General features: G+C 41.6%; 1 protein-coding gene across 9 annotated transcripts in view; it reads left to right on the top strand.

Annotated features, from left to right (window-relative positions):
- The first annotated feature begins 1,054 nt into the window (after positions 1-1,054).
- Positions 1,055-26,682, top strand: part of Wnk (Wnk kinase) — a 1,618,425-nt gene continuing 1,592,797 nt past the window's right edge. For 4 of the 9 annotated variants that reach the window (XM_067757826.1, XM_067757824.1, XM_067757827.1 and 1 more), the window contains exon 1: positions 1,056-1,302. The gene's annotated coding sequence lies outside the window, so the exon portion shown is untranslated. Of the gene's footprint in view, positions 1,303-23,273; positions 23,330-26,682 lie in introns of all 9 variants that reach the window. The other 5 variants (XM_067757833.1, XM_067757832.1, XM_067757831.1 and 2 more) reach the window with 3 other exon arrangements.

Below are 26,682 nucleotides of genomic sequence, written 5' to 3'. Positions count from 1 at the left end.
AGGACATCACCGTGGCGGTAGCCACGGTTATACCACACACCCGGACTTGGCATGGCGTAGCCCAGGGTTATTTTAAATAAGCGCGGCCGAAGGCCGCCTACGCGGAAAGGTGTTCTACGCAGAATTACTGTGCATGGCGCAGCCGGTGTTGGATCGGCTAACATAACAATAAACATAAGAGTTATAAGGTAATATGCGGAAGGACATCACCGTGGCGGTAGCCAATTTATATAGATATTTATGTGCATAAATGTTTTGAAAGATGTGTAAATTGTAAGTGTAAGTGCTATAGAAATTTGCTAAATTTGCAAATTTTAACATCAAATTACTCGCGGTAGCCAATTCATATAGATATTTATGAGCATAAAGGTTTGGAAAGATGTGTAAATTGTAAGTGAGAGTGCTATAGAAATTTGCTAAATTGGCAAACTTTAACATCAAATAACTCGTAAACTATAAGTCTGCGCACTTTAAGTTATATATATTTGTGATCGGGAGAACTCCCTCTTCCATTACCAAGTTTAACCCCGAACTCGGGGGTGCTAAACTAAATCGCTGCCAAATACATTAATTTCAAATTATTCAGAGAAATACAAAACAAAATACATCGATAGTGTGGCAACACTATTCACCACCTTCATTTGTTTTCGTTTGTTTAATTGCAACACCGAAAAAAGCGACAATAGTACCGACGGGTTTTCCGCGAATAACTTTTAACCGAGATAAAAAATGTAGTTTCTGCTTTCGGATTCTGAATCTTGACGCAAATACGCGTCTTTTGATATCGCTATCGACATGTGCGACCCGAATTTTAAGTGCAGGACTTAAGTTGAAATTTTACTAAATTTGGAAATTAAAAAGCTTATATTTCATAAACTAAGAGTTTCCTAGAGTTGCGGATGATAATTTTGTGCTTTTTAGGACCCCTTTAACCCCTACAAATCAACAAAAGTTGAAAATCGTGACACCTTATATAAAATCCAACCCGGTGTGGGCATCATATAACAGATATCTAAATAATATAAAAACTACCGAATCTTTAAAATTACTGGCATACTAGGGCAATAGTTGCTCGTTCAAGAACAGTGCCAACGGGAAAAATGTTTGTTATCTTAATAGTTGTTTTTAGTCTGTTGCTAGAGATTATTTAATGCAGTTTACTTTAGATATAACATTGTTTTTTAACTGTGAAAACTAGAACTGGATGAGTATATCCTATAACTGATAATTTGTGGTCTTCCTTCAAACTTAAGCAACGGTGTACCAAATGAAAGAGTAGTGACTTGTTACGTGTAATGAAAGGTAAACAAAAAGTTGTAATGACTGTTACACAAAAGTAATTCATTACTTAAGCTCACAATTCTCCATATACACCCCAAATATCGGAAGAGGTGTAAAAAGGGGGTAAAAGTTGGGCAATTCTATGCGAGAGCAAGACAATACACGTCAAAAATATTGGGAGGGGCGTCAGGAGCTTGTTGGGCCCAGGATCGCGAAGCTTAAATGGTTTTCCCGAAGTTTTTGGGAAGTGTTATCGTTGAAGATGGTTCTTTATAGGATGTAGTTCAGTACAAGCACCATTGAGGCACCAGCCCGACCATCTCGGGAACGATTAGTATTGCCAGGAAAACTATTCCTGATAACTCCGAAACCAAGGTATGATCCATACCATTTATGCATTGGAGGTCTTTGTCCGCGCTTATATGGAATTAGGTAACAATTTCCATTAGCGCACCTCGCTTGGTAAATTAATATAAAAAAGTTGCTAGAGGGGTCCAAGATGATTCAATTTACTTAGGGCTATTTAGATCTAAAATTACAGTAATATTTTTTTTGATTTTGAATATATTTATGATTACAATTTATTACTTAGCTATATAATGGATAATATTGGAATGCGAATTTATTCCAATCATCATACTGTAGCAAATAGACGAATCTGCTCCATTGGTCCCAGGTTAGGATAACAAAATTTGAAACACTTCTCAGTAAGTGTGGGATGTTGAAAAGAGCGTGTTTCAAGCCACGCCCGATTAAGTTCTTTGGTTGTTGTTGTTGTTGTTGTAGCAGTGCTTCGCCCCACCTAACAGCCGCGACCGATCACAAATTGTCATCAATATCCTCTAACGGGAGTCCAAGGAAACTTGCCGTTTCAACAGGGGGACCATAAGGAAAGGGGTGTTAGAGGCGTTGGTTCCACATTACGATTAAAGAGATGGTTGGTGTCATGTGGGGACACATTGCAAGCGGGGCATACATTTTGTATGTCGGTGTTGATTCTGGATTGGTAAGAGTTTAACCTGTTACAGTATACAGAACGAAGTTGAGCAAGAGTGACACGCGTTTCTCTGGGGAGTATGCGTTCCTGTTGTTGTTGTTGTTGTTGTAGCAATGCTCGCCCCACCTAATAGCCGCGACCGATCACAAATTGTCATCAATATCCTCTAACGGGAGTCCAAGGAAACTTGCCGTTTCAACAGGGGTGGACCATAAGGAAAGGGGTGTTAGAGGCGTTGGTTCCACATTACAATTAAAGAGATGGTTGGTGTCATGTGGGGACACATTGCAAGCAGGGCATACATTTTGTATGTCGGGGTTGATTCTGGATAGGTAAGAGTTTAACCTGTTACAGTATCCAGAACGAAGTTGAGCAAGAGTGACACGCGTTTCCCTGGGGAGTATGCGTTCCTCTTCTGCGAGTTCTGGATATTTTTGTTCAAGTACTGGATTCACCGGGCAATTCCCGACATAAAGGTCCGACGCCTGTCTATGGAGTTCACCAAGGACCTGCTTGTGTTTTTCCGCTTCATACGGCTGGGTTCTCAGGTGCCGTATTTCCTCAAAATGCTTACGGAGATGACTCCTTAGGCCCCTAGGCGGTGCTGGTTCGTCAATCAGATGTCTGTTGGGATGCCCAGGTTTCTGGGTATTCAACAGAAACTGTTTGGTCAGCATCTCATTTCTCTCCCTGATGGGGAGTATTCTCGCCTCATTATGCAGATGGTGTTCTGGGGACATAAGAAGACAGCCCGTGGCGATTCTGAGAGCAGTATTTTGGCAGGCCTGTAGTTTCTTCCAGTGGGTGGTTTTTAGGCTTGGCGACCATATGGGTGACGCGTAGCACGTAATCGGCTGGCTAATTGCTTTGTATGTGGTCAAGAGCGTTTCTTTATCTTTTCCCCAGGTACTGCCAGCAAGGGATTTGAGGATTTTATTACGGCTCTGAATTCTTGGAACAATTGCGGTTGCGTGCGCACCAAAATGTAGATCCTGATCAAACGTCACACCCAAGATTTTGGGGTGTAGGACAGTCGGTAGCGTAGTGCCATCGACGTGGATGCTCAATATGGTCGACATTTGGGGCGTCCATGTTGTAAATAAGGTCGCGGAAGATTTAGTCGGTGACAATGACAGGTTTCGCGAGGCGAAAAAACTGGAGAGATCAGGGAGATAGCCGTTTATTTTATTGCATAGCTCATCGATCTTTGGGCCTGGGCCTGTGGCCATTATTGTGCAGTCATCGGCGTAGGAAACGATTGTGACTCCTTCCGGTGGTGAAGGTAGCTTAGATATGTAGAAATTAAACAAAAGCGGGGATAGGACACCACCCTGTGGCACCCCTTGTTTAATTCTCCTTTGTTTTGATGTTTCGTTTCTGAATTGCACCGATGCCTGCGTTCCTCTTCCGCGAGTTTTGGATCCTTTTCTTTAAGTACTGGATTTACCGGGGAATTCCCGGCATAAAGGTCCGACTCCTGTTTATGGAGTTCACCAAGGACCTGCTTGTGTTTTTTCGCTTCATACGGCTGGGTTCTCAGGTGCCGTATTTCCTCAAAATGCTTACGGAGAAGACTCCTTAAGCCTCTAGGCGGTGCTAGTTCATCAATCAGATGTCTGTTGGGATGCTCAGGTTTCTGGGTATTCAACAGGAACTGTTTGGTCAGCATCTCATTTCTCTCCCCTATGGGGAGTATTCTCGCCTCATTATGCAGATGGTGTTCTGGGGACATAAGAAGACAGCCCGTGGCGATTTTGAGAGCAGTATTTTGGCAGGCCTGTTGTTGTTGTTGTTGTTGTAGCGATAAGGTTGCTCCCCGAAGGCTTTGGGGAGTGTTATCGATGTGATGGTCCTTTTCCGGATACAAATCCGGTACGCTCCGGTACCATAGCACCATTAAGGTGCTAGCCCGACCATCTCGGGAACGATTTATGTGGCCACATTAAACCTTCAGGCCATTCCCTCCCTCCCTACCCCCAAGTTCCATGAGGAGCTTGGGGTCGCCAGAGCCTAGTCTGTTAGTGAAACAGGATTCACCGCGGATAGGTGAGGTTGACAATTGGGTTTGGAGAAGCTATATATTGCGCTGGCAACCTGAAAGGTTGCGCTACACATCCCCTTGAATCTGGTATTTTAGTCGCCTCTTACGACAGGCATACCTACCGCGGGTATATTCTGATCCCCTAACCCGCTGGGGGCAGGCCTGTAGTTTCTTCCAGTGGGTAATTTTTAGGCTTGGTGACCATATGGGTGAGGCGTAGCACGTAATCGGCTGGCTAATTGCTTTGTATGTAGTCATGAGCGTTTCTTTATCTTTTCCCCAGGTACTGCCAGCGAGGGATTTGAGGATTTTGTTACGGCTCTGAATTCTCGGAACAATTGCGGCTGCGTGCTCACCAAAACGTAGATCCTGATCAAACGTTACACACAAGATTTTGGGGTGTAGGACAGTCGGTAGCGTAGTGCCATCGACGTGGATGTTCAAAATCGTCGACATTTGGGACGTCCATGTTGTAAATAAGGTCGCGGAAGATTTGGTCGGTGATAATGCCAGGTTTCGCGAGGCGAAAAAACTGGAGAGATCAGGGAGCAGCCGTTTATTTTATTGCATAGCGCATCAATCTTTAGGCCTGGTCCTGTGGCCATTATTGTGCAGTCATCGGCGTTGTTGTTGTTGTTGTAGCAATGCTCGCCCCACCTAATAGCCGCGCCCGATCACAAATTGTCATCAATATCCTCTAACAGGAGTTCAAGGAAACTTGCCGTTTCAACAGGGGTGGACCATAAGGAAAGGGGTGTTAGAGGCGTTGGTTCCACATTACAATTAAAGAGATGGTTGGTGTCATGTGGGGACCCATTGCAAGCGGGGCATACATTTTGTATGTCGGGGTTGATTCTGGATAGGTAAGAGTTTAACCTGTTACAGTATCAGAACGAAGTTGAGCAAGAGTGACACGCGTTTCCCTGGGGAGTATGCGTTCCTCTTCCGCGAGTTTTGGATAATTTTCTTTAAGTACTGAATTCACCAGGCAATTCCCGGCATAAAGGTCCGACGCCTGTATTTCCTCAAAATGCTTACGGAGATGACTCCTTAAGCCCCTAGGCGGTGCTGGTTCATCAATCAGATGTCTGTTGGGATGCCCAGGTTTCTGGGTATTCAACAGGAACTGTTTGGTCAGCATCTCATTTCTCTCCCTGATGGGGAGTATTCTCGCCTCATTATGCAGATGGTGTTCTGGGGACATAAGAAGACAGCCCGTGGCGATTCTGAGAGCAGTATTTTGGCAGGCCTGTAGTTTCTTCCAGTGGGTAATTTTTAGGCTTGGCGACCATATGGGTGACGAGTAGCACGTAATCGGCTGGCTAATTGCTTTGTATGTAGTCATGAGCGTTTCTTTATGTTGTTGTTGTTGTAGCAATGCTCGCCCCACCTAATAGCCGCGACCGATCACAAATTGTCATCAATATCCTCTAACGTGAGTCCAAGGAAACTTGCCGTTTCAACAGGGGTGGACCATAAGAAAAGGGGTGTTAGAGGCGTTGGTTCCACATTACAACTAAAAAGATGGTTGGTGTCATGTGGGGACACATTGCAAGCAGGGCATACAATTTGTATGTCGGGGTTGATTCTGGATAGGTAAGAGTTTAACCTGTTACAGTATCCAGAACGAAGTTGAGCAAGAGTGACACGCGTTTCCCTGGGGAGTATGCGTTCCTCTTCTGCGAGTTCTGAATATTTTTCTTCAAGTACTGGATTCACCGGGCAATTCCCGACAAAAAGGTCCGACGCCTGTCTATGGAGTTCACCAAGGACCTGCTTGTGTTTTTCCGCTTCATTCGGCTGGGTTCTCAGGTGCCGTATTTCCTCAAAATGCTTACGGAGATGACTCCTTAGGCCCCTAGGCGGTGCTGGTTCGTCAATCAGATGACTGTTGGGATGCCCAGGTTTCTGGGTATTCAACAGAAACTGTTTGGTCAGCATCTCATTTCTCTCCCTGATGGGTAGTATTCTCGCCTCATTATGCAGATGGTGTTCTGGGGACATAAGAAGACAGCCCGTGGCGATTCTGAGAGCAGTATTTTGGCAGGCCTGTAGTTTCTTCCAGTGGGTGGTTTTTAGGCTTGGCGACCATATGGGTGACGCGTAGCACGTAATCGGCTGGCTAATTGCTTTGTATGTGGTCAAGAGCGTTTCTTTATCTTTTCCCCAGGTACTGCCAGCAAGGGATTTGAGGATTTTATTACGGCTCTGAATTCTTGGAACAATTGCGGTTGCGTGCGCACCAAAATGTAGATCCTGATCAAACGTCACACCCAAGATTTTGGGGTGTAGGACAGTCGGTAGCGTAGTGCCATCGACGTGGATGTTCAATATGGTCGACATTTGGGGCGTCCATGTTGTAAATAAGGTCGCGGAAGATTTAGTCGGTGACAATGCAAGGTTTCGCGAGGCGAAAAAACTGGAGAGATCAGGGAGATAGCCGTTTATTTTATTGCATAGCTCATCGATCTTTGGGCCTGGGCCTGTGGCCATTATTGTGCAGTCATCGGCGTAGGAAACGATTGTGACTCCTTCCGGTGATGAAGGTAGCTTAGATATGTAGCAATTAAACAAAAGCGGGGATAGGACACCACCCTGTGGCACCCCTTGTTTAATTCTCCTTTGTTTTGAAGTTTCGTTTCTGAATTGCACCGATGCCTGCCGACCACCCAGATAATTTGCGGTCCACCTTTTAAGACATGGGGGAAGGTAGACCCTTCCAGGTCTTGCAGTAACGAGCCATGGTTGACCGTATCAAAAGCTTTTGATAGGTCTAACGCTACGAGTACTGTTCTATGGTGGGGATATTGATTCAAACCGCAATTTATCTGGGTGCTAATGACATTTAGCGCGGAGGTAGTGCTATGGAGTTTTCTGAAGCCATGCTGATGAGGGGCTAGCTGCAAATGTGCTTGGAAATAAGGGAGCAAAATGGCTTCAAGCGTCTTTGCCACTGGCGATAGGAGAGATATCGGACGATATGACTCACCTACGTTAGCTGGTTTCCCAGGCTTTAGTAGCGGGACCACCTTGGCCGTTTTCCATTTCTCGGGTATGACAAAGGTGGAAAGAGACAGGTTGAAGACATGCGCTAAATATTTGAAACCCTCTTTCCCTAGGTTTTTAAGCATGGGCATGGCTATGCCGTCTGGGCCCACTGCTTTGGATGGTTTAGCGCGACCAATGGCGTCCTCAACCTCTCTAGCGGTGATGGTAATTGGTGACGCGCTGAGTTTGTGTTTATGTGCGTGTCTATTGTCTCTCCGTCTATCTTTGTCGACCGTAGGATGCATTATATATTGTCGGCAGAAAGCGCTCGCGCATTTTTTCGCATCCGACAGCACCTTATCGCCAAAGGCGATGGAAACTTTGTCTTTGTGCTTAGTCGGATTCGATAGGGACTTTACGGTGGACCAAAGTTTACCTACACCGGTAGTGGGGTTACAACCTCTTAGGTGCTCTTCCCATTTCGCCCGCTTGTGTTCGTCCACAAGCAATCTGATGCGTTGGTTTATATCCCTTATTTGGGGGTCGCCTGGATCAAGCTGTCTTATAAGGTCCCGTTCCCTCGCTAAGCTCGCGGCCTCCGCCGGGAAGTGGGGCCGGATTTCGGGAATTCTCCCGGCGGGAATGAAATGTGCCGAGGCGGATTCAATGACCTTACGGAAGGCACGCTCCCCTTGGCGGGCATCAGTCGGGATAGGGAGGGCAGCAAAGCTGCTGTCTGTTGCAGATTTATATTCTTCCCACTTTCCTTTTTTGAAGTTTATGAAAGTGCGTTTTTCGGTGACGATGAAGTCGGCGGTACGCTCGAACGAAATAAGTATGGGCAGGTGGTCGGATGCCAATGTTACCATCAGCTGCCAGTAGACGCAGTTTACGAGTTCTGCGCTCACGATTGAGATATCTGGCGAGCTATGACAGCTTCCTACCATACGTGTGGGGGCGTCTCCGTTTAGACCGGGGTCAGGAGACGGACCCGGATTGGGTTCGATACCTTCCCGGAGTAAGAGAATATGTAGCAGTCCTGCTGCAAGGAGCTGCTGGGAGGATGACAATTTGTGGGAGGGACGAAACAAATTAAATGGGGTCACACTGAAATTACAGTCCTTGGTCGGGAAAAATCCCGAGTCGCTCCGGTACATAGAACCGACTGCCTTGGGAAGCGAGCGTTTCTTTATCTTTTCCCCAGGTACTGCCAGCGAGGGATTTGAGGATTTTGTTGCGGCTCTGAATTCTCGGAACAATTGCGGCTGCGTGCTCAGCAAAATGTAGATCCTGATCAAAGGTCACACCCAAGATTTTGGGGTGTAGGACAGTCGGTAGCGTAGTGCCATCGACGTGGATGTTCAAAATGGTCGACATTTGGGACGTCCATGTTGTAAATAAGGTCGCGGCAGGTTTAGTCGGTGATAATGCCAGGTTTCGCGAGGCGAAAAAACTGGAGAGATCAGGGAGGTAGCCGTTTATTTTATTGCATAGCGCATCGATCTTTGGGCCTGGGCCTGTGGCCATTATTGTGCAGTCATCGGCGTAGGAAACGATTGTGACTCCTTCCGGTGGTAAAGGTAGCTTAGATATGTAGAAATTAAACAAAAGTGGGGATAGGACACCACCCTGTGGCACCCTTTGTTTAATTCTCCTTGGTTTTGATGTTTCGTTTCTAAATTGCACCGATGCCTGCCGACCACCCAGATAATTTGCGGTCCACCTTTTAAGACATGGGGGAAGGGTAGACCCTTCCAGGTCTTGCAGTAAGGAGCCATGGTTGACCGTATCAAAAGCTTTTGATACTTTTGATAGGTCTAGCGCTACGAGTACTGTTCTATGGTGGGGGTATTGATTTAAACCGCAATTTATCTGGGTGCTAATGGCATTTAGCGCGGTGGTAGTGCTATGGAGTTTTCTGAAGCCATGCTGATGAGAGGCTAGCTGCAAATTTGCTTGGAAATAAGGGAGCAAAATGGCTTCAAGCGTCTTTGCTACTGGCGATAGGAGAGATATCGGACGATACGACTCACCTATGTTAGCTGGTTTCCCAGGCTTTAGTAGCGGGACCACCTTGGCCATTTACCATTTCTCGGGTATGACAAAGGTGGAAAGAGACAGGTTGAAGACAAGCGCTAAATATTTGAAACCCTCTTTCCCTAGGCCTTTAAGCATCGGCATGGCTATGCCGTCTGGGCCCACTGCTTTGCATGGTTTAGCGCGACCAATGGCGTCCTCAACCTCTTTAGCGGTGATGGTGATTGGTGACGCGCTGAATTTGTGTTTATGTGCGTGTCTATTGGCTCTCCGTCTATCTTTGTCGACCGTAGGATGCATTACATATTGTCGGCAGAAAGCGCTCGCGCATTTTTTCGCATCCGACAGCACTTTGTCGCCAAAGGCGATGCAAACTTTGTCTTTATGCTTAGTCGGATTCGATGGGGACTTTACTGTGGACCAAAGTTTACCCACACCGGTAGAGAGGTTACAACCTCTTAGGTGCTCCTCCCATTTGGCCCGCTTGTGTTCGTCCACAAGCAATCTGATGCGTTGGTTTATATCCCTTATTTGGGGGTCGCCTGGATCAAGCTGTGTTATAAGGTCACGTTCTCTCGCTAAGTTTGCGGCCTCCGCCGGGAAGTGGGGCCGGATTTCGGGAAATCTCCCGGCGGGAATGAAACGTGCCGAGGCGGATTCAATGACCTCTTCTGTGACAGCTTCCTACCATACGTGTGGGGGCGTCTCCGTTTATTGTGCAGAACGTCGTTTCTTCTATTTGATCCGCCAACATCTCACCCCTACTGTCCGCCCGCAAGTTTGAATGCCATAGATCGTGATGGGCATTGAAATCGCCTAAGATAATGCGATTGTTGCCAGTGAGTAAGGCTCTGATATTTGGGCGGTATCCACTGGGGCAACAGGTGGCAGGAGGGATGTAGATGTTGATGATTTCTAGGTTTGCATCGCCTGACCGGACAGATAGGCCTTGACGTTCTAAGACATTGTCCCTGCGGTCGATGCCAGGATCAAATATATAATATTGCACAGAGTGGTGTATGATAAACGCGATACCGCCTCCATTTCCGCTCTCGCGATGTTTTCTGTGGACATTATACCCAGAGCAGGTCTGCAATGCAGATCTTGCTGTGAGTTTAGTCTCTTGAATCGCAGCAATGCGGATGTTGTGCCGCTTCATGAAATCGACTATCTCCGTAATCTCCCCAGTTAGTCCATTACAGTTTAACTACAGAATTCTGAAGTGCATAAGGGGAGACGCCGCCACTCTGGGGGTAAGTGACGGGTGACTACGCCTGGGTTGTGGAAGGCCAGGACGCAGTTGCTGTTGTGGCCCTGGGACTGGGCGTCCTTGGGCAAGCATTGGGGTACCCGGATGATTTGGGTTTGCGACCTGTCAACATGGCGCGATGAAACCCGTCGGGGGGTTGCCGTCGCGGAGACCAGAACATCTAGGAAAGTGGCACCACCCAAGGCAAGAGCTGCATTGGGCGGATGTCGCAAACCTATATATTCTGTGCTGGCAAACGGTGCAAACGGAGGTAGGGACTAAGAGTCTGTTTCCCTGACCCGCACGATTGCTGCCGGAAAAGAGGGGTGGGGGGGGGGGGGGGAGAAAACGGGGGCAGGGGCTGATGCTCAGCATTGCTACCAACTCTACTTCATATATAATAGTCTTGGTTTATATTCACGAGGTATCTTTATCTCATATTCATTGCTAATTTCTTTGTCCATTATTTCTTTTATTTTGTCTCTTTCATTTTCATCAACACTATCGATCACTATAATACTATTATTACCAGCTTTGATATCTGTTATCTTTAGTTCCTTGGGATTAATTTTATTGTTTAGATCTTTCTTGGTTTTTTCACACAATTGTTTTACTTTTGGTTTAACAATAATAGGAGTACGTTTCTTTAATTCATGCACTGTAGTATCTTCGCTTTAAAGTAGGGGAGCAAAATGGCTTCAAGCGTTGTTGTTGTTTTAGCAATGCTTCGCCCCATCTGACAGCTGCGACCGATCACAAATTGTCATCAATATCCTCTAACGAGAGTCCAAGGAAACTTGCTGTTTCAACAGGGGTGGACCATAAGGAAAGGGGTGTTAGAGGCGTTGGTTCCACATTACAATTAAAGAGATGGTTGGTGTCATGTGGGGACACATTGCAAGCGGGGCATACAATTTGTATGTCGAGGTTGATTCTGGATAGGTAAGAGTTTAACCTGTTACAGTATCCAGAACGAAGTTGAGCAAGAGTGACACGCGTTTCCCTGGGGAGTATGCGTTCCTCTTCCGCGAGTTTTGGATACTTTTCTTTGAGTACTGGATTCACCGGGCAATTCCCGGCACAAAGGTCCGACGCCTGTTTATGGAGTTCACCAAGGACCTGCTTGTGTTTTTTCGCTTCATACGGCTGGGTTCTCATGTGCCCTATTTCCTCAGAATGCTTACGGAGATGACTCCTTAAGCCCCTAGGCGGTGCTGGTTCATCAATCAGATGTCTGTTGGGATGCTCAGGTTTCTGGGTATTCAACAGGAACTGTTTGGTCAGCATCTCATTTCTCTCCCTGATGGGGAGTATTCACGCCTCATTATGCAGATGGTGTTCTGGGGACATAAGAAGACAGCCCGTGGCAATTCTGAGAGCAGTATTTTGGCAGGCCTGTAGCTTCTTCCAGTGGGTAATTTTTAGGCTTGGCGACCATATGGGTGACGCGTAGCACGTAATCGGCTGGCTAATTGCTTTGTATGTAGTCATGAGCGTTTCTTTATCTTTTCCCCAGGTACTGCCAGCGAGGGATTTGAGGATTTTGTTACGGCTCTGAATTCTCGGAACAATTGCGCCTGCGTGCTCACCAAAATGTAGATCCTGATCAAACGTCACACCCAAGATTTTGGGGTGTAGGAAAGTCGGTAGCGTAGTGCCATCGACGTGGATGTTCAAAATGGTCGAAATTTGGGATGTCCATGTTGTAAATAAGGTCGCGGAAGATTTAGTCGGTGATAAAGCCAGGTTTCGCGAGGCGAAAAAGCTGGAGAGATCAGGGAGGTAGCCATTTATTTTATTGCATAGCTCATCGATCTTTGGTCCTGGGCCTGTGGCCATTATTGTGCAGTCATCGGCGTAGGAAACTATTGTGACTCCTTCCGGTGGTGAATAGCTAAGATATGTAGAAATTAAACAAACGTGGGGATAGGTCACCACCCTGTGGCACCCCTTGTTTAATTCTCCTTGGTTTTGATGTTTTGTTTCTAAATTGCACCGATGCCTGCCGACCACCCAGATAATTTGCGGTCCACCTTTTAAGACATGGGGGAAGGGTAGACCCTTCCAGGTCTTGCAGTTACGAGCCATGGTTGACCGTATCAAAAGCTTTTGATAGGTCTAGCGCTACGAGTACTGTTCTATGGTGGGGGTATTGATTTAAACCGCAATTTATCTGGGTGCTAATGGCATTTAGCGCGGTGGTAGTGCTATGGAGTTTTCTGAAGCCATGCTGATGAGAGGCTAGCTGCAAATTTGCTTGGAAATAAGGGAGCAAAATGGCTTCAAGCGTCTTTGCTACTGGCGATAGGAGAGATGTCGGGCGATACGACTCTTCTATGTTAGCTGGTTTCCCAGGCTTTAGTAGCGGGACCACCTTGGCCATTTTCCATTTCTCGGGTATGACAAAGGTGGAAAGAGACAGGCTGAAGACATGCGCTAAATATTTGAAACCCTCTTTCCCTAGGCTTTTAAGCATCGGCATGGCTATGCCTTCTGGGCCCTCTGCTTTGGATGGTTTAGCGCGACCAATGGCGTCCTCAACCTCTTTAGCGGTGATGGTGATTGGTGACGCGCTGAATTTGTGTTTATGTGCGTGTCTATTGGCCCTCTGTCTATCTTTGTCGATCGTAGAATGCATTATATATTGTCGGCAGATAGCGCTCGCGCTATAACCGCACTGCGTTACCCGCCTTTACGCACTAAACACACCCCTGAGTGCAAGTGGCATCGCTGTCAGCTGTGGCTGTGTGTGGGGTTACACAGAAATGACAGTCCTTGGTCGGGAAAAATCCCGAGTCGCTGCCTTGGGAAGTGGTCTTTGCTACTGGCGATAGGAGGAGAGATATCGGGCGATACGACTCCCATGTTACCTGTTTCCCAGGCTTTAGTATCGGGACCACCTTGGCCATTTTCCACTTTTCAGGTATGACAAAGGTGGAAAGAGACAGGTTGAAGACATGTGCTAAGTATTTGAAACCCTCTCCCTAGGCTTTTAAGCATCGGGATGGCTATGCCGTCTGTGCCCACTGCTTTGGATGGATTAGCATGACCGATGGCATCCTCATCCTCTTTGGCGGTGATGGTAATTGGTGACGCGCTGAATTTATGTTTATGTGCGTGTCTGTTGGCCCTCCGTCTATTTTTGTCGAACGTAGAATGCATTATATATTGTCGGCAGAAAGCGCTAGCGCATTTTTTCGCATCCGACAGCACTTTATCGCCAAAGACGATGGAAACTTTGTCATTTATTTTATTTATTTAATTTTATACAGTCTTGGAGACCTAACTTAATTGTATATCTATGAGATCATTATCTGAAAGGTAGTTCTTTGCAATAATTATACAATAATTTCTTTAACTCATTGATGTTTTGGCATTGTTTTATTTCAACTGGAAGATCGTTGTATTCTCTCAGTCCATCGTAGTATATATTTTTCTTGTCGAACTCCGATCGTACTGCCGGCAGGCGAAAGTTGTTTCTGTTTCTTGTTTGGTAATCGTGCACCTCGTTGTTGTATATCAGTCGTTCGTTTAGATATTTCGGCTGATTTCCTATTTTAATGTTATGTATAAATTTTAAAGTATAGTATACGATGAGTTGTTTAACACTTAGCCAATTTAGGCCCTCAAGCATTTCATGTATTGGTGTATCGTAACGCTTCTTAAGGATAAACCGCATTGCTTTATTTTGCTTCACCTGGAGTTTGGAGATATTCGAATCCGCTAATGTGAATAAAATTGTAGGGCAATATATGAAGTGAGGTTCTATAATGGATCTATATACCATTACTTTATAGTATTTGCTCACATGTTTACAGGTTCGAAACATGAATCCGATTTTTTTTTGATATTTTGGCTTCTGCATATTTGAGGTGCTCATTAAACTTTAGTTTCTCATCAATTATTATTCCAAGGTATTTCATTTCATTTACTTCATGAATCGTACAATTTGCTATTTTCAGCGACGTATTTTCTTCTACGGAAGATTTCCTCTTTAATATCATAAATTTTGTTTTGTCAACATTTATTTTAAGCCTGTTTTGACACAACCACTTATATACTGCGTCTAAGTCCTCTTGAATCTTGGACGTAGCTTCTCTCTCCGATGCACAGCTAACAGTCAATAGTGCATCATCTGCAAAAAGCCTAATCTTGCAATGGCTCAGACAGTTTTTAATATCATTTATGTATATGATGAATAATATTGCTGCAAGTACAGATCCTTGTGGTAGGCCTATCTCAGTATCAATTTCAGGGAAAATTTGATTTCTAATTATGGTTTTCTGCTTCCTTCCAGTAAGGTAGCTTTTAAACCACTCCAGGGTTTTATTACGTACTCCTATGTTATGTAGCTTCATCAGCAGTATTACCCTGTCAATAGTCTCAAATGCCCTTTTTAGGTCTAGGAACACTGCGACTGTCACTAACCTGTTTGACATTCCTTCCTTCCATCCTGCTACAACCAGGTTTAGAGCGGCTTCACAGGAGTGTTTGGATCTGAAACCTGATTTTTCACTTATGATAATTTCATATTTGTTTAAATACTCGATAAGCTGGTCTTTGATGACTTTCTCTATTATTTTTTCATCGCTGGGCATCGTATTAATAGGTCGTATTTCTTCTGGTTTTTCTGTGCCTTTCACTTTTTCAACTGGTACAACCGTCGCAGTTCTCCAACATGACGGAAAGATCCCGTCTCTAAAGCTTTCATTAATTATGGATGTATACATGAAACCCAGATACTCCATACTATCTTTACATACACCTTCAGTTATCAGTTTTTTCCCTCCATATTTATTTTTCAAAGTAGCTGTTATGCGCGTAATCTGTTCAACGTTTATAGGTTTAAGACTCATTAATTCTCTATTTATATCTTCCGGTAAATTTTCTGGTATAATTGCTTCTATTGCTTTTTTCTTCGTGTGTGGTGAATGATAACACAGTTTACCTGTGGTTTCTGATAATATAACATCAATAATTATTACTTAAAAATGTTAATATCGAAGGCAATATAGATAGAACATAGAAAGAAAGCGGTGAAAGAAAGCGGTGAAAAATATGCGCATATTCTAAAATCTTTTTAAATTAGTTATACGCAATAAATATTTGTGAAAAATATACATAAAAACTCTAAAATTCAACTACAATTAGCGGACATAAATGTTCTGCAGTTATTTGATGCAAAAGCATTGTAAACTACTTTTATAATAAATTTTGTGTATGTGTAAAGAAGAATGCAGAAAAAATGTGACAAATGCAAAAGTAATATACGAGGAGAAGCGTCAAAAATTCGGTGTGAAGGGGTGTGTGGTAAATATTACCACCTAACAACAAAATGCTCAGGCTTGGATCAATACAGCGTCACCAAACTTGAAGAATGTGAGATGCTTAGGTTTATGTGTACTGACTGTGTGCAGTATGTACATAACGTTGATAACATCCTTAAAGATATGCAAATGGTGGTAAAGCAGAATGGACAACAATTAGCAGAGTATAGAAGTGAGTTTGATAATTCACTAAAGAAAAATGAGCGAGAGATTAAACAAGTACTTAAAGCAGTGGAAGTTGCATTTAGTGAAAGAATCAAAGCAATGCAAAAAGCTCAAGAGTCTTGCGAAAGAAGTGTGAAAGAAGTAAACAAAATCCGTGAAATAGCAGAAGGGTTCAAGCGAAGCAGTGAGCAAGTGTGCGAAGAGTTAAAAAGCAATAAAAATGACAATAAGAAAATGATTGAAACAATTAGTAATGAAAAAAAAAAATATGCACAGAAATAAAGAGAAACGGCAATGTTGAAGCCAAGGCATCGTATGCAGCTGTAACAAAAGCGTTGCCAGAGATTAGAAAAGTTGTTCCCTTAATAGTTAAGCCAAATACAAAGCAAGGTGCTGAAAAAACCAAAAATTATCTAAACTTGAATGTCGATCCAAAGGAGCTACAAATTACAAATATAGTAGCAAGACAAAGCGGTGTAGTGATTGTAGAGAGTGCAAATGACCATGATCGTGAGAAAATAAAAAATGCTATTGAGAACAGCCTCGGAAATAACTACAATGTGAAGATTCCTATGAAAGTGAAACCAACCGTTATTGTAACTGGTATAAATTTCAAGTATGATAATGATGAGCTTACCCAGAGAATTAAACGTCAGAATAATTGTCTATCCGAAACAGATATAAAAATTGTCAAGCAATATGAAGTTAAAAAAAATGATAAAATTTACTATAATGCCGTACTTGAAGTAGAGGTTGAAGCTTTTATGAATATACTAGCCGGAGAAAGGCTAAATGTAGGCTGGGAGCGGTGCAGAGTATATGATGCAGTGCAAGTACTATGTTGTTTCAAATGCAAAGGCTTCAATCACAAAGCCAGTGACTGCAAAGAAAAAGAAGTATGCACAAAATGCTTGGGTGAGCATAAATATGTAGTATGCAATAAAGAAGCAATAAATAAATGCATCAACTGCATCAGGGCAAATAAAGAATTAAATTTGGGACTGGACGAAAATCACGATTCCATGGACAGAATGTGTCCTGTGTATCAACAAAAGCTCATAGCAAGGAAGAGGAAGATTGGCTATTAGCAACCAACGAGGGAATCTGTAACCACAAAGCACAAGTCAAAAACTAAAACAAACCTGCGTAACAAAGTGCTCAACTTGGACTGTATATATCTTAATATTAATAGTATTACAGCAAATAAGCTAGAGCTGGAACATCTTATAGAAATAAAAAAAACCAGCATTGTTTTATGCGCGGAAACATGTACAACAGATAAAATCATGGATTCTGAGCTATGCATTTCCACATATAAATTCATCCGCTGCGATTCCCACAGTAGACATACAGGTGGTGTTCTAATGTATGTACATGAAAATTTACAATATAGCATAGTGTGTAAAAAAGCTATTGACAGGAATGTGTGGTGCATTGTCATAAAACTTAAAAAATATGCGTTAAAATGGCAAATTGGTGTACTCTATCACTCACCAAATAGCAGTGATGCTGACTTCATGACATACTTAAACAATGTCATCAATGAACACCTCAGGGAATCTGACAACATTATAATAGTTGGAGATTTTAACATTAATATGAATATATCATCAACATACTCAAACCAGCTTATAAGTTTATTTGCACAAATGGCTATGGTACAAAGAATAAATTTCAACACAATAATAACTGAGCACTCCTCTACGAAAATAGACTTACTCTTCAGCAATAATGAGCAAGTTAAAACTGAACATGTAAGTGGATATAAAATTTCCGATCATGAAACAATTCATTTCAAAGTACCAGCAGCTAAATATTGCAAAATGAGAAAAGTTGCTACTGTCACCAACTGGGAGTACTATAGCGCAGAAAATCTTTTAAATCTTCTGCGAACGTGCGACTTTAGCTCTGTGTCTCATGTAGGAATAGAACGTAGAACTGAGGTCCTGAACAATATTTTAACTGAAGCTATGCAAGCATTGACGTATGAGAAGAGGGTCCAAATACAACTGAGGAATAAGTGGTATGACCGTGAGCTAAGGGAACTGCATAAAAGAAAATTTGAATTCTATAATACTGCTAGAAATACTGGCAACTGGGTGGATTATAATGGCATAAAAAAAATATATAAAAAAACTGTTATGTATAAAAAGAAGAAATATATGGAAGATAAAGTGCTCGATAGTGCAGGAGACATGAAGCGGATGTGGAAGTCTTTAAAACATCTTGCTGAGCTCACCGATGACAGAAAGGTCGTTAGCAAAATAGTAATTAACGGTGAATGCCTCGAGAAGGAATACGATATAGCCAATGCCCTAAATACATTTTTTGTACAGAGCATAGCTGAAATTAATGATAGCATTGAAATAATTCCGATTGCGGCAGAAACAAGTGTAAATAATGCAATTGAAACTTTTCAATTCACCGAAGTAGAGTTAGATGATATAATGAACATTACTAAATCTTTTAGAAACAAATATGGTGGAAAAAAGCTTTTGTCGGAGGGGGTATTTAAAGATGCCATGATTTACATTGCTCACTTCTACAAAGATATAATAAATGAATCAATAAACAGTAGCATTGTTCCAAATTGTTGGAAAGTATCAACTATAGTACCTCCGGAAAAAGTCAAAAATACAGTAAGGCCAGAGGAACTGCGCCCAATTAATACGCTACCCGCAGATGGAAAAATTATGGAAACGGTGGTTAAAAATCAATTAGTGGCATATCTAGATAAATACCAAATTATTATACCTGAACAATCTGGGTTTAGGAAAAGCCATTCTTGCGAAACCGCACTGAATATGGTTATTGCGGAATGGAAAGAGGATATAACTGATAAGAAAGTTGTGATCTCATTCTTTTTAGACTTAAAACGTGCTTTTGAAACTGTGGATAGAGAGGAACTGCTGAATGTTATGTTTAATAATGGGATAAGAGGAAAATCCTTGGAATGGTTCAGAAGCTATTTGAGTAATAGAAAACAGAAGACGATAATTGGAAGTGCAGTTTCACCGGTTGCTGATGTACATATTGGGCTACCGCAAGGTTCAGTATTGGCACCGCTATTGTTTACAATATATATTAACGATATTAAAGAATGCTTGAAATATTGCAATATTCGACTATTTGCGGATGATGCATTGATAACCATTAGTGAAAGAAGTGCGGGCTTTGCGGTATCGAAATTGCAAGAAGACTTAGACTCCCTTTACAAATGGCTATGCCATAGAAAGTTGAAAATGAACGTGGATAAAACCAAAAGTATGATATTTTGCAAAAATCAAAGCATTATGGGTGCAAATAACCTTAGCAATATTACTCTGAAGATAAGAAATGTTGAAATTCAGCAAGTAGACAAGATCAAATACCTAGGAGTCTGGATCGACAAAAACCTTAGATTTGGAGAACACATAAGTTATTTAGAAAACAAAATTGCAAAAAAAATTGGTTTTATGTACAGAACTTGTAAATATATTAGTCAACGACACAAATTATTAGTGTATCGATTAATTATTGAACCGCACTTTATCTATTGTCCAACAATCCTGCTATTAGCAAATGACACACAAATAAAAAAACTGCAGATACAACAAAACAAGGCAATGCGATTAATTTTAAAATGTTCGCTTAGAACACCAAAAACTACAATGCTAAATATGTTAAACTGGCTCAGTGTAAAACAGTCGATATATTATTTCACATTGAAATTTATACATCATATGAAATTAGGAATAACACCGAATTATCTGAACGGGAGAATACATTTTAATCATGAAATACATAACTATGGAACTAGAAGCAGCGGAAATATAAGACTGCCTAGAGTAAGAACGGAGTTCGCGAAGAAGACTTTAGAATATGTAGGTTATAAAATGTACAATGAATTACCAAATGCGATAAAAGACTGTGAAAATATTAATAAGTTTAAAGCAAAATTATTTTTATACTGTAAGTCATTAAGCATGTAATGTATACAATTTATTTATATATATATATTTTTTTTTTTTTACCTTGAACTAGGTCTTAAAGACCGTAAATAAATAAATTATTATATTATATATTATAGTATTACATATTTCGTTTATGCTTCCAACGAAGAACTGGTTTAAACGACTTGCGATTTCTTGATCTTCTTCAATTGGTATGTTATTTATAATAATCCGTCTTATTTTGGGTTGTTTCGTTGTTTAAATTTACCGCGTCTTTAAATCATTTCCACATTTTCTTTTGATTATTGCAATTTGCCATAATTTTATTTTCCATATATTGCTTCTTTTTTATTTTGATCAGTTTTTTATATTCCCGTTTAGTATAATTATAATTATCCCATTCGTTGGTTCTCTTGGCTATCTTGCAAAGCTCATACTTTAATTTGTTAAGCTCTGTAAGCTCATGATTATACCATTTATTTATAATTTTTATTTGCACTCTTTTCTCGTACGTTAGCGTTTCCATTACATCACATAAAATATTATTAATGGTTTGTACTCTAAGTCCACTATCACAGCTGGTATGTTCCACGAAATTGTAATTTCTTAGGAGAGTTATTCAGCCCAATTCTAAACGAAAATTCCGTGCGAGTTTTTTCCCTTCTCCCATTCCTCGTATTCTAAATAAAAATTCCTTGTGAGTTTTTTCACTTCTCCCTTTCCTCCTATTCTGAACAATGTTCGAAAAAGCGGAAACCGGTTATGGGAGAAAAGTAGGTATTCAGACCAATTCTAAATATTCTCGCGGAATTTTGTTCTCGCGGATTTTTTTATTCCCGCGGAAAAATTCCTCCAATTCTGTTCTCCTAGGGAGAACAATAATTGGGGAATAGGAGTTTCGAATTTTCGAAGTCAGCTGTTTTGTCAATTGAAATTTCGTTGCACATTTCTTATTTTGTTTAAAAAATTGAAAAGTTTAATTATTGTTGCAAATTTGTTGGAAATTAAGAAATAAAATATAAACATTGCACAGTATTTATTGCATTTCATGTGGTATTCACTGAAATGAGTAATGAATTGGTGCCACAGCAACATCAACAGCGGAACATAAGCAGAAGACGGCCGCATAACACAAATCTGCCGGAGTTGCCTGCTTTCATTCAGCAAAGCAATTTTCTGGCGGCCAAGTTGAGTTGAATTCGTCCTTCATCATATGCCAAAATCTATTTAAGCCTTATTAAAAAATCCTTGCGCAATTTCTGGATGGCTGCATCAAATTTGTATACCAAGAGCTCTACCGTTGCTTATGATATACTTTTCAACTTAAAATAAAGAATATTGTGGATGTAGTTGTTGTTGTATTAGAAGTGAGAATATTGTGGTAGAATATAAATGCATCTTTTAGCACAAATTTGTACAAATAAGTGTTCTTTCTTAAAATAACCAATTACCTTTAACTATTTTGATGCACTCCCTTTAATTTAACAAGTGAAAAAACTCCTATGAAATGGCAGAGAAATCTCCCTCTCCCTCACATTCATAATACCTACTTTTCTCCCATAACCCGTTTCCGCTTTTTCGATCATTGTTCAGAATAGGAGGAAAGGGAGAAGTGAAAAAACTCACAAGGAATTTTTATTTAGAATACGAGGAATGGGAGAAGGGAGAAAACTCGCACGGAATTTTCGTTTAGAATTGGGCTTATTATGAATGTGAGGGAGAGGGAGATTTCTCTACCATTTCATAGGAGTTTTTTCACTAGTTAAATTAAAGGGAATGCATCAAAATAGTTAAAGGAAATTGGTTCTTTTAAGAAAGAACACTTATTTGTACAAACTTGTGCTAAAATATGTATTTACATTCTACCCCAATATTCTCACTGTTAATACAACAACAACAACCACAATATTTATTTTAAGTCGAAAAGTATATCATAAGCAACGGTAGAGCTCTTGGTATACATATTTGATGCAGCCATCCAGAAATTGTGCAAGGATTTTTTAATAAGGCTTAAATAGATTTTGGCATATGAAGAAGTAGGAATTCAACTCAACTTGGCCGCCAGAAAATTGCTTTGCTGAACGAAAGCAGGCAACTCCGGCAGATTTGTGTTATGCGGCCGTCTTCTTCTTATGTTCCGCTGTTGATGTTGCTGTGGAACCAATTCATTACTAATTTCAGTGAATACCACATGAAATGCAATTAATACTGTGCATTGTTTATATTTTATTTCTCAATTTCCAACAAATTTGCAACAATAATTAAACTTTTCAATCTTTTAAACAAAGTAAGAAATGTGCAACGAAATTTCAATTGACAAAACAGCTGACTTCGAAAATTCGAAATTCCTGTTCCCCAATTATTGTTCTCCCTAGGAGAACAGAATTGGAGGAATTTTTCCGCGGGAATAAAAAAATCCGAGAGAACAAAATTCTGCGAGAATATTTAGAATTGGTCTGATTAGATTATCTTTTGTATATCTATCCCAACACCGGCGATTTTCATAAATTCTCATTTTGTGTTTTTCTTTCACAGGCAGTTTGAAACAGATCGTTTCATGGTCGGATATACGTTGTTCTTCTAGATTTTTTATTTCTATTTTATCGTTGTTACTAAAAAGCAGGTCTATTTTTGTTCTGGAAGCTTCGGTTATTCTTGTATCGAATTCAACTAACTGATTCATTGATGCTGTCGCGAATGTGCGAGTTAATTGGTTGGAATACGTTGACTGTGTATTTATGTTTATGTTAAAGTCACCAATTATGTTATTTTCACTTTCACTGTAATATTCGTCAAGTATCTCACCGATGTATTGTATGAATTCAGCATCACTTGTATTAGGAGAGTGGTATACTAAACCAATTTGCCATTTCATCGCTCCACCTAGTATTTTTATCACAATACACCATAGGTTATTGTTTATACTGTTATTATATACAATTTTAAATTTAATCGATTTATGTAGATATATTAATACACCACCTGTATGTCGGCTATGTGAATCACATCTAATATGATTAAAACTAATAATATTTAATTCAGACTCGTTTATATTATCTGTTGTATGGGTCTCCGCACATAACACAATACTAGGTTTTTATTCCTCAACCATTCTTTCTACTTCGTTCTTGATGGCTGTTATACTATTTGTATTTAGGTATATGCATTTTAATTCATTGTTCCAGGTATTACTTTTTTTTCTTTTCTTCACCGTTTTTTAATTGCTAATACCCGAGCTTTTTTTTCTATTTTGCAGCTTATTTACATAGCATGGACACTCTTTGTCAAACGTATCATGGTCTTTATCTAACGGTAGGTTTAATTTTTCCTTTGATCTTATACAATTCAAGCATTTTTTTATTGGATTTTGATTACACGTTCTCGAATTATGGTTCCCATGGCACTTGTGACAGGCTTCTTCATTCTTGCATTCCGCAGATTTGTAGTTAAAGCCTTTACACTTATAGCATCTTAGTACATCTATCGCGTCAAACACTTTACATCTTTCCCAACCGACATTTATTCGTTCCGCGGCAAGTATCTTTGAAAAGTCATCTTTTTCAGTTTGTATAATTATATCCATAACCATGTATTACCCCTTTTTCTTTCAATTTTCTTTACAACTTTTAAGGAATTTCGCTAACTTGAGTATTTTGTTTTCTTATTGTATCAATCAGCGCATTATTGTCACCTTGAAAGTTTACTCCTCTCACTATAAAACTCGGTCGAATTATGTCTGGCACCTTGGTTTCGTATTCTTTCCCAATATTGCTTTCAATTGCTGTTTTAATTTTATCCCGCTCGTCAGTATTTTCACTGTGAATTACCATTACACCATTGCTTTTTGATGCTATATTCGATATTTTTAAATTTGTTGGGTCTACTTTGCTATTTAAGTCTTTTTTTGTTTTTTCCACATTTTGTTTTGATTTTGGTTTCACTATTATCGCTACATCACTTTTTAATTGCGGAACTTCAGCTTTCTTGTTACCATTTTTCATAGCTTCTGCATATGACATTTCTTTTTGTATATTTCTACTGCCTGTTTTCTTTATTTCACTGTGCACCTTTTCGTTGTCTTTTCCGATTGTCTCTGTTTTATTTTTTACTTCTTCAATCATATCATACAAGCTTTTTATTTCACCGACTTTCTTTTCAAACAGCTTTTGTGATCTTTCCATTGCTGCCACTCTCTGTGTGTACCGACTCTCTACAGCTTCTAATAGAGCTTTTATTCCATTTTTGCTTTTTAACATAACATCTTCAAATTCATGTTTATAATCATTTAATATTGACTTATTTTTTTTTACACTCATTTGCATTTCTTGCAGCACCAAGTCTACATTCTGTATATATGTTACGCACTCATCGCACATAAAGCGTACCATTTTTTTTTTCATCAAAAATCTTTACACTGTATTCGTCTACACCCGCACATGCACGGCTCAAATGGTAAACCTTATTGCACACTCCTTCACATCGCATACCACTCCCTCCTCTAATGGAACGATTGCACTTCGCACACACTCATTTTTGTGTTTCGATTTTAGCGACTTGTCCGTTTGTTTGTACTTGTATGCGTTAAAATTTGTTTAATTTGATTCTTTTTTCTCACAGTTATTATTTTTTTCAATTCAATGATTTTGCAATTAAAATGATAAAATTTTTTTATTTTTCCACTAATATTTTTTAAATTCCCCTTTGCTATTTGAGTCTCTATCTCGCTCTTGGTTAATTTTACGCCGATCAATGGCTTTTTGCCACTTTAAAACGCGAATTTACCGGAGCCACACAATACACGTCCATCCCGTTCGACTGTTGTAGCAATGTTTGGACAGTCTGAAGTTTTGAATAAATGTGGTGGAATTCATTTCCAAAGGATTTGAAGCATCCCTCACCCGTCTTAATCTTCTGGCTAGCTCCAGTAAGCTTTCCTCTTCATCTCATTGTGCCTAGACGGATTCGATAGGGACTTTACGGTGGACCAAAGTTTACCTACACCGGCAGAGAGGTTACAACCGATTAGGTGCTCCTCCCATTTCGCCCGCTTGTGTTCATCCACAATCAATCTGATGTGTTGGTTTATCTCCCTTATTTGGGGGTGCCCGGGATCGAGCTGTCTTATAAGGTCACGTTCTCTCGCTAAATTTGCGGCCTCCGCCGGGAAGTGGGGCCGAATTTCGGGAATTCTACCGGCGGGAATGAAACATGCCGAGGCGGATTCAATGACCTTGCGGAAAGCACGCTCTCCTTGGCGGGCATCAGTCGGGATAGGGAGGGCAGAAAAGCGGTTGTCTGTAAAGGATTTGTATTCGTCCCACTTTCCTTTTTTAAAGTTTATGAAAGTGCGTTTTTCTGTGACGATGAAGTCGGCGGTACGCTCGAGCGAAATAAGTATAGGCAGGTGCTCGGATGCCAATGTTCTGCGCACGATTGAAATATCCGCCGAACTGTGCCAGCTTCCTACCATACGTGTGGGGGCGTCTCCGTTTATTGTGCAGAACGTCGTTTCTTCTATTTGATCCGCCAACATCTCACCCCTACTGTCCGCCCACAAGTTTGAATGCCATAGATCGTGATGGGCATTGAAGTCGCAGCAATGCGGATGTTGTGCCGCTTTATGAAATCGACTATCTCCTTGATCTTCCCAGTTAATCTATTACAGTTTAACTGCAGAATTCTGAAGTGCATAGGGGGAAACGTCGCCACTCTGGGAGTAAGTGACGGGTGACTACGCCTGGGTTGTGGAAGGCTAGGACGCATCTGCTGTTGTGGCCCTGGGACTTGACGTCCTTGGGTAAGCATTGAGGTACCCGGTCTATTTGGGTATGCGGCCTGGCAACATGGCGCAATGAAACCCGTCGGGGCGTTGCCGTCACGGAGACCAGAACATCTAGGAAAGTGGCACCGTCCATGGCAGGAGCTGCATTGGGCGGATTTCGCAAACATATATATTCTGTGCTGGCAAACGGTGCAAAGGGAGGTAGGGACTAAGAGTCTGTTTCCCTGACTTACACAATTGCTGCCGGAAAAAAAGGGGGGGGGGGGGGGGGGAGAGGAGACGGGGGCAGGGGCTGATGCGCGGCATTGCTTCCGACTACTACGGAGATTGTAGGTATGAGTGGGAGCAGCCGTGTGAGTTGGTGGCGCCGTGGGGCGCGAGCAGCAGCGGGTACTTGTTGTGGTTTGCTGAACAGCGGGGCTGCTGGAAGGTAGCGGGGGGGGGGGGGGGGAGGGCTCTGGGGCGCAGACTACGGGACGTCCTAGGGCGTGAACAGCAAGGAGCCACAAAAGATTTATAGAAGTTACGTGGACGTCTGGTTTTGGGATCTGCCCAGAACAACCTGTCCGATGCAACCATCCCTTACACGAGACACACTGACAGGAGTATGACCGTCCTAAAAAGATTCTTTTCCGGCAGATGCAGCGAAACCATTTCTCAGGACCGTGGTCATGAGACGGACCCGGTTTGGGTTCGATACCTTCCCGGAGCAAAAGAATATGGAGCAGTCCCGCTGCAAGGAGCGTCTGGGAGGATGACAATTTGTGGGAGGGACGCAACAAATTAAATGGGGTTACACTGAAATGGCAATTTGTTTTCTTCTTTTTTTTTTGGTTTAGTTATGGTTCCGCGGTCTCGGCCGCGTGATATAATATTAAGTCGC

The sequence above is a fragment of the Eurosta solidaginis genome, chromosome X, assembly GCF_040869045.1.
Source record: "Eurosta solidaginis isolate ZX-2024a chromosome X, ASM4086904v1, whole genome shotgun sequence".
In the NCBI taxonomy this organism is placed as follows: Eukaryota; Metazoa; Arthropoda; class Insecta; order Diptera; family Tephritidae; genus Eurosta; species Eurosta solidaginis.
Note: the sequence above shows the minus strand (reverse complement) of the source record. Positions and strands in the feature narration are given on the sequence as shown.